This window comes from Entelurus aequoreus, linkage group LG10, assembly GCF_033978785.1.
Source record: "Entelurus aequoreus isolate RoL-2023_Sb linkage group LG10, RoL_Eaeq_v1.1, whole genome shotgun sequence".
Lineage (NCBI taxonomy): Eukaryota > Metazoa > Chordata > Actinopteri > Syngnathiformes > Syngnathidae > Entelurus > Entelurus aequoreus.
In genome coordinates, this window is record NC_084740.1 from 29,845,169 (window position 1) to 29,853,189 (window position 8,021).

An 8,021-nucleotide genomic window follows, 5' to 3' on the forward strand; every position below is an offset into this window, starting at 1 on the left:
AATGTAATTCACTTCACTTCACATTTGTCACATTGCATGGAAGTGTAAAAAAATAAATAAAATAAAAACATTTGCAACAATGTCTGATGCAAGGCTACACAAGCGGTCGTGTTGTGTTTATTGCACTTGATATTTGGCGCAGGGGGAGACACATGAAAGAGGCTGCTCGACTCCAAAAGAAAAACTCCGGTCAAACTTCCACTGACTTCTCTTCTTTGAAGGCGCCGTATGAAACACCGTGCCATGCTAATTGCGACGTTGTGCTACATCACCGTGACGACAGATCACTCCTGTTGCGTTTGAGTTGAAGACTGTCAAGCACTTGGGGGGGAGCTCCATGCCTCCAAGTCCTCACTTTCCAGATGGATGATGGGACATTCAGAAGCTAATAAGCTTCAAATCCAACCATTTAATTTGTGCCAAGTTTGTATTGCAATTATTTGTAAAAGAGATAAAATGCTAGAAAAAAAAGAATATTTAAAATGGTTGTCCATTATATCTTCATTATGTTGGCAAAATAAACCCAAATTGATGACACACGTCCATGTTTTTCTGTATTGTATTGTTTGGGTCTGAAAGCCACCGCTTTATTAGACACATTGAACTAAACTGGATCATAAATTGATATTGCTGAATTAATTCCATCCAGGACATTAGTGAGAATAGTTACAATACTGAGTGGATTAGGGATGTGCCGATGGATCGGCCACAGATCAATATATCGCCATTGCCGATTAATGCATTTTAATGGCCATCAATTGCCTCACCATCAGCAGCTGTTAGACTAGCCCTATTGTAGTGAATCACACCTGAGCCATCATATCTTTAATGGATGTGTAAAAGTAAACAATGTGATAAAGAACATTTTACAACAATCAATGTAGGGATCTAGATATCTGGTCAGGACACTGTGCTTGTAGGCTGAAATTGTCGGTCGTGCTTGATGGCCGCAACCACTTCATGGCTTCACAATAGTTATGGAGTACAAAACTAGACGTTGAGTAATCGCTCGACATACATGACGGACAATAACTGATAGTCTGCTTTGCCAGTCCAAATGCATTCGCTGTTTTTCGTAGTCTTCCCTCGTCCACGGGGGAGCCTGCATTCTCGTTGCCTCCCCTTCGACAAATGGACAAAGTTTTTCTCTAAGTAAAATCACAGCTGACCTGGATATTCGAAAGTTCTCTTGCCGTTCCTGTGGCACAATGCACTCGGTGACAAACATATCCCACCAGGCTGCCGTTCTTCTAGGCCTTATCCAAAACCGTCGCTCAACATCGCTATGTTGCCGTCTGAGATGTGTTGTATCCCAAATAGCTGCAATCGCACGTTTCCTTCTCTTAAGGTATTCATGTGTGATTTCCACAAGCGTCTGTAATGAAGCTGGTTGTGGCGCGTTTTTTCTGGCGTCACTTCCTGTTCGAACTCAGTTTGTAAACGATCGATGAGTCTATACAAAGCTAAGAGGCTGAAATTCAAGAAATAAACAGCGCACTTACCCGTGTAAAAAAATATCTAAAGAGGGGGACTTTAAACGATGGGTTAGTGTGGCTGACACAGGGCTTAGGCTAAATAATTATTCGTTTAAAGGCCTACTGAAACCCACTACTACCGACCACGCAGTCTGATAGTTTATATATCAATGATGAAATCTTAACATTGCAACACATGCCAATACGGCCGGGTTAACTTCCATCCATCCATCCATTTTCTACCGCTTATTCCCTTCGGGGTCGCGGGGGGCGCTGGAGCCTATCTCAGCTGCATCTGGGCGGAAGGCGGGGTACACCCTGGACAAGTCTAACTTATAAAGTGCAATTTTAAATTTCCCGCGAAACTTCCGGTTGAAAACGTCTATGTATGATGATGTATGCGCGTGACGTCAATCGTTGAAACGGAAGTATTCGGACACCATTGTATCCAATACAAAAAGCTCTGTTTTCATCGCAAAATTCCACAGTATTCTGGACATCTGTGTTGGTGAATCTTTTGCAATTTGTTTAATGAACAATGAAAATTGCAAAGAAGAAAGTTGTAGGTGGGATCGGTGTAGTTGGCTGCAGCAACACAACCAGGAGGACTTTGAGATGGATAGTGTGATGTTATGTTCCAGGTAATATAAGAACTACACTACCCAGCATGCAACAGGAGTTATGAGCATGCGCGGTAGCCCTAGAAGTGTTTGTGTATGTGGCCATGCCGGGAGCTAGGAATGTTGTTATGAGCACGCGTTATTAGTAAACGTTTAGAACTCAGCCAACACGCCTCGTCTGCATTATTGAACAAATAGACAGACAACACATGGTGTCAGAAGTGGCCGTGTGCAGTGTCGGACGGAATGTTTGCCACGAGGGAGCCACGAAAGACAGAACAGAACAAATAAGGAGAGAGACTATTGCACAACAAAAAGGATTGCCCCTTGAAAATACAAGACTATTGGAATTGTAGAGCTGAGCTTACAGTGGTGGATGACATAGTGCTAAAAGGGAGCAAATTTGTTATTCCGTACTCACTGCGCAAACAGATGCTCGAAAAGATACACGAAGGCCACCTCGGTGAAGTCAAGTGTAAAAGGAGGGCTAGAGAAGTAATGTACTGGCCAAGGATCAATCAGGATATTAGCCAAACAACAGCGTCATGTGGAGTTTGCCGAACTTACAGGCCAAAACAACAAGCGGAGCTACTGATGACTCATCCAGTGCCCCACAGACCTTATTACAAAGTAGGAACTGATCTATTTGACTTTGATGGAAGGAGCTACGTGGTAGTCACAGACTACTTTTCAAACTATCCGCAAATTGGAGCGTTACAGTCAACAACGAGCAAAGCAGTTGTCAGTTATTTAAAGACTGTTTTTGCCAGACATGGTGTTCCTTGCGAACTGTTTTCCGACAATGGTCCCCAGTTTTCTAGCTGTGAGTTTGCTGCCTTTGCCAAGGAATGGGGGTTTCAACACTCCACATCAAGTCCAACTTATCCAAAGTCCAACGGCTTGGCAGAATGCTCTGTAAAAACAGTAAAAAACCTGTTAAAAAAATCACAGGACAAAGATGACTTTCAGAAAAGTTTACTGATCTACCGGAGTGCACCTCTACAAAATGGACTGTCACCCGCCCAAATGCTGATGGGTAGGCGCATTCGCTCCAACCTACCAGTCACCGAGGATTTGCTGACACCCAAAGGCGCACACAAAATCAGACACACTAAGGAATTACAAAAAGCGAAGCAAAAACAGCTGCATGATAGAACGGCAAAACACCTGCCTATGCTGAGGCCAGGAGACGTTGTGCGTCTCAGAGACATTTCTACAAGCACTTGGAGACAAAAAGGACAGGTGGAAGAGGAAGTTGCTCCACGTTCGTATAGGATCCAGATGGAAAATGGACTGACTCTGAGAAGGAACCGCACGGATCTTCAACTACAGCTGACTGAAGGCAACATTGCAGCTCAGGAAAAGGCTCAACAGGACTCAGCTGGACCTGCAGAACTTGCTGACACGGAGCCTGACCTTGCTGACCAAGGACTGACTGCAGTGTCCGCGTCACCTGCTGTTGAGAGACTGTCTAACTCTAGGCCGAAGAGACATGTTCAGCAACCAAAGAGGCTGATTGAGACTTGTTAAGGACTCTTGAGTTTTTAAGAGTTAAAAAAAAAAAAGTGTTGACATAACTGTTTGTTATGATGCTTTGTTTCTTTGTTGAAAGCGATGTCTATGTCTAGTCCTTCACTCTCACGTTCCTCGTCCACGAATCTTTCATCCTCGCTCAAATTAATGGGGTAATAGTCGCTTTCTCGATCCGAATCGCATCGCTGCTGGTGTAAACAATGGGGAAACGTGAGGAGCCTTTCAACCTGTGATGTCACGCTACTTCCGGTACAGGCAAGGCTTTTATATCAGCGACCAAAACTTTATCGTCGATGTTCTCTACTAAATCCTTTCAGCAAAAATATGGCAATATCGCGAAATGATCAAGTATGACACATAGAATGGATCTGCTATCCCCGTTTAAATTTTAAAAAATCATTTCAGTAGGCCTTTAAGGAGTTATCCGGCTTAATGTAGACAGGGCCTAAGTGTGGAGCCACTCACCGAGGCTAATATTAATAGTAAACTAGTGAAGTTTATTGTGAAGTAGCATTATCAAGGCTAAACATGCTTATCAAGTTAGGAGCAATCATGCTAATTGCTTAGCTAACCTCTAAGCATGCTTAAAACAAAGGTACTATAACAACAATTGTTGGTGTATGGGCATTGTCGTTCTTGTCAGTAGACGACACGTAAGAGGAGGGCAGATCGATCCATAAATTGGTGGTGGCGATACTAAGGGTGGTATCAGTATATGAACGATACTAGTGATTAGGTCAATATTTATGCTCTCGCAAAATTATTTTTGTTGTTGTTTTTGTTATTGTTTACAATCCCAATGAATATGTCTCGAGACACTGGAAAACTTAGAGGGTAAAAATCAAAGTATTTAAAGGAGGATTAGTTTCTTGTATAATTTTGTTTAGTTATTGTGACTTTGTTTTGATCAAACAATTGTATGTAATAAAAGAAAATTAGGATCTAGTTTAAACAATGTGTTGATATTTTCACGATGTCAATAGCACTTACCATAAATACATTTTAAATAATACAGTTAATACATCAGTATTGGTATCGGACGATCGGCAGCATAAATCCCTGACTGGAACATTCCTAGAGTGGAGTGTACAAAATGGTCCCAGGTATTAAAGTGTAATCCTTTGCCACTTGGCAATTTCTAATTTTACAGCTTTAATCTATCACATTTTTTTTTTCTATTATCTTTGTTGTAACTATCACAATAGATCGTCATCGAGTCGCGCTTCAGTTTCCGGGTTAAGGGGAATATCTGATTGCATGCAGATGGCGCCATTGTTTACCCGCCTGTTTTTCACGTCAAGCGGCTAGTATAACCGTTGATGAACTTAGTCTTTGACCCCTGCCTCATCAATAAAACATCTTTACATTGGTGAACCTATTACACAGTGGTGGGCCAGCAAGGCCTTCTGTGCTGGCCTAACATAACCAGAAATCATGATCATTATTAAAGATAAAAGTACATTTGTATTTACTTTCCCTAAATATTTAAAATTATTCATATTCTCTTCATGTCATATTATGCTCCTTCCAATGCTGTTGTTTTTAGTCTAGAGTTTGTATCCAATCAGAATTCAGCTAGCTTATGTTGCCATGCTATACGAAATCTGCCCGGAGCCTTCAGAAACAACAATGCGGGTATCTTTGCACTGTAAGTGAACGGACACATACAGTTGATAGACAATTGCGATAGCCAATCAGATCACAGGTTGTAGTCAATAAGATCTTCTAGTGGGCCTAAAGCTGTGACAAGTTGCAAAAACAGGAAGTGGCACCGGAACCATACGAGCCACAGAAAAGTGAGTATATTTATAGCTAGAATTCTCTGAAATTCAAGTATTTCTTTTATATATATATATATATACAGTGGGGCAAAAAAGTATTTAGTCAGCCACCCATTGACAATCAATGGGTGGCTGACTAAATACTTTTTTGCCCCACTGTATATATATATATATATATATATATATATATATATATATATATATATATATATATATATATATATATATATATAAATAAAATAAATATTTGAATTTCAGTGTTCATTAATTTACACATATACACACATAACACTCCTCTCTACTCATTGTTGTATTTGAAAGTGCAATGCTTTGCAGCCTGTAGCACAGCCTTTGAAGGATCATAGGTATGGGCAGTGTAATATTCTGGGTTGGAGTCAATAACCAGGCGAGGTGACGAAGTTACGTCTCTTTACTTCATACTTCAGAACCGACTCCCACACTTGCCGTCAGGGTGCGCAATACAACGTAAACCATTGGCCAACCAAAAAGTAACCACAGAACACTATACGGCGTAGTGTTCTGTGGTTACTTTTTGGTTGGCCAAGCGGACGTGACGACAGGCTGTCCTCACTCAGGTCCGCACGGACCTGGAGGGGGCGTGCCTTAAATCCGGCTGGAAATCGGGAGAAATTCGGGAGAATGGTTGTCCTGGGAGATTTTTGGGAGAGGCACTGATATTTGGGAGTCTCACGGAAAATTCGGGAGGGTTGACAAGTATGCTCCAGCCGTGTCCATGTGGTGACATCAATTACTGTATTTTGAGAGGTGAGATCGGACTAAGTAGGACATCACTGACGGCCTAGGTGAGAAACGCCCGGCCCGCCACTGCTATTACTTGAGCGATTTTGAACAACAACAGCGATAACAAGGTGGCGGGACGCTCAATGCTAACGACGCGCTTACAACAAGATGTATGATACACATACACACCAATGACCACTGGATTGGATCAAGCTGTGTGCGATATTACTGCATATTGGATGAAACATCATATAAGGTTGCATCCTTGCAAGAGTACAAGTGTGCATAATACTGTGTTTTTTATTCCATTTCTTTTTCTTTTTTTTTTTTTCTTTTTTTTTTAATAATGTCCTGCCCAGCTTCTCAGGCAAATCATATAGTAGATGTAGATGCCCATATCGGCTGTTCATATTTACTTTACAAAAGAGAAGTGTAGGATACTTCTCTTGTTAACTTATTTGTATTTGACTTTATTAAATGTATTTATATTATCATTTGGTGCAGCCGGGCCGGAGCAGGAGGGGATAGAAAGAGAAAAAAAAGGAAGACAGAGGGGGGAATTGTGGGGACAAGAGGGGGATTAGACAGAGAGACAAAAACAACAACAGCAAACACAACAACAACAACAACAACAACAGAGCAACATCAGCAAATACGACATGTACAAATATGATGGTAAAAGTAATAGCAAATAAGCAGTTAGTGAAAATGAAAAATAATACAGAAATGACAATGAGCATTATTACATTAAAAATTAAACAATATGAGTACCAATAGAAATAGCGCTATTGATAATAAACAATACCAATACTTTACCTTTATTATCAACAATACAATTGTTCAAATGCAACAATACATATACGTAATGATAGCTTGAGATACAAACAAAAGAATGCAGAAAAATGGAGGGGAAGAAAGAGAAGCAACCTGCATTAACCTTGTAGATTGTTATAGTAACAATAGGTTAAGCTTTGTCAGTGTGCCATGTGTTATACCCAGTTTACCCTAGGGCAACAACGTTAATATATGTTTGATGAAACGTGATTATGTGCATGAGTGTATGTGTGCATATGTACTTGTATATGTACAGTATGTATATATGTGTGCTTGTACAGTGAATGTATATGTACAGTATGTGTATATGTGTGTTTGTACAGTGAATGTATATGTATAGTATGTATATGTGTGTGTTTGTACAGTGAATGTATATGTACAGCATGTGTATACAGTATGTGTGTTTGTACAGTGAATGTATATGTACAGAATGTGTATGTGTGTGTTTGTACAGTGAATGTATATGTACAGTATGTGTATGTGAGTGTTTGTACAGTGAATGTATATGTACAGAATGTGTATGTGTGTGTTTTTACAGTGAGTGTTTATGTACAGTATGTGTATATGTATGTTTGTACAGTAATGTATATGTACAGTATGTGTATACAGTATGTTTGTAGAATGAGTGTGCGTGTGGATGTACGAACTTTGAGTGTGTAAATATGTACTGTATTTGTAGATGTATGTGGGAGCGTAGCTACCTGTGTATGTATGCAAGTTTTTATTCCATTTCTAATAGATGGACCATCATTGAAAATCAGTGTCGCCTCAGAGGCTGTCAATCAGAGGATAATTTCAGATCTTAAAAACCTTGCTGCTTTTTTCCCTCGTCGCATTGATCTGTATTGATCTGGAATAATACACTCCTGAGGTGACAGCACATTTTGACTGATTGACAACATCTAATTATATAATTGTGTTGTCCACCTTGAGCTAGTCTAGTTTGACTGACTGTTGTTTTGACACGCAATTTCTTTAAAAGTGTGTTTTTTAATTAATAAGGTACATATTTAGCT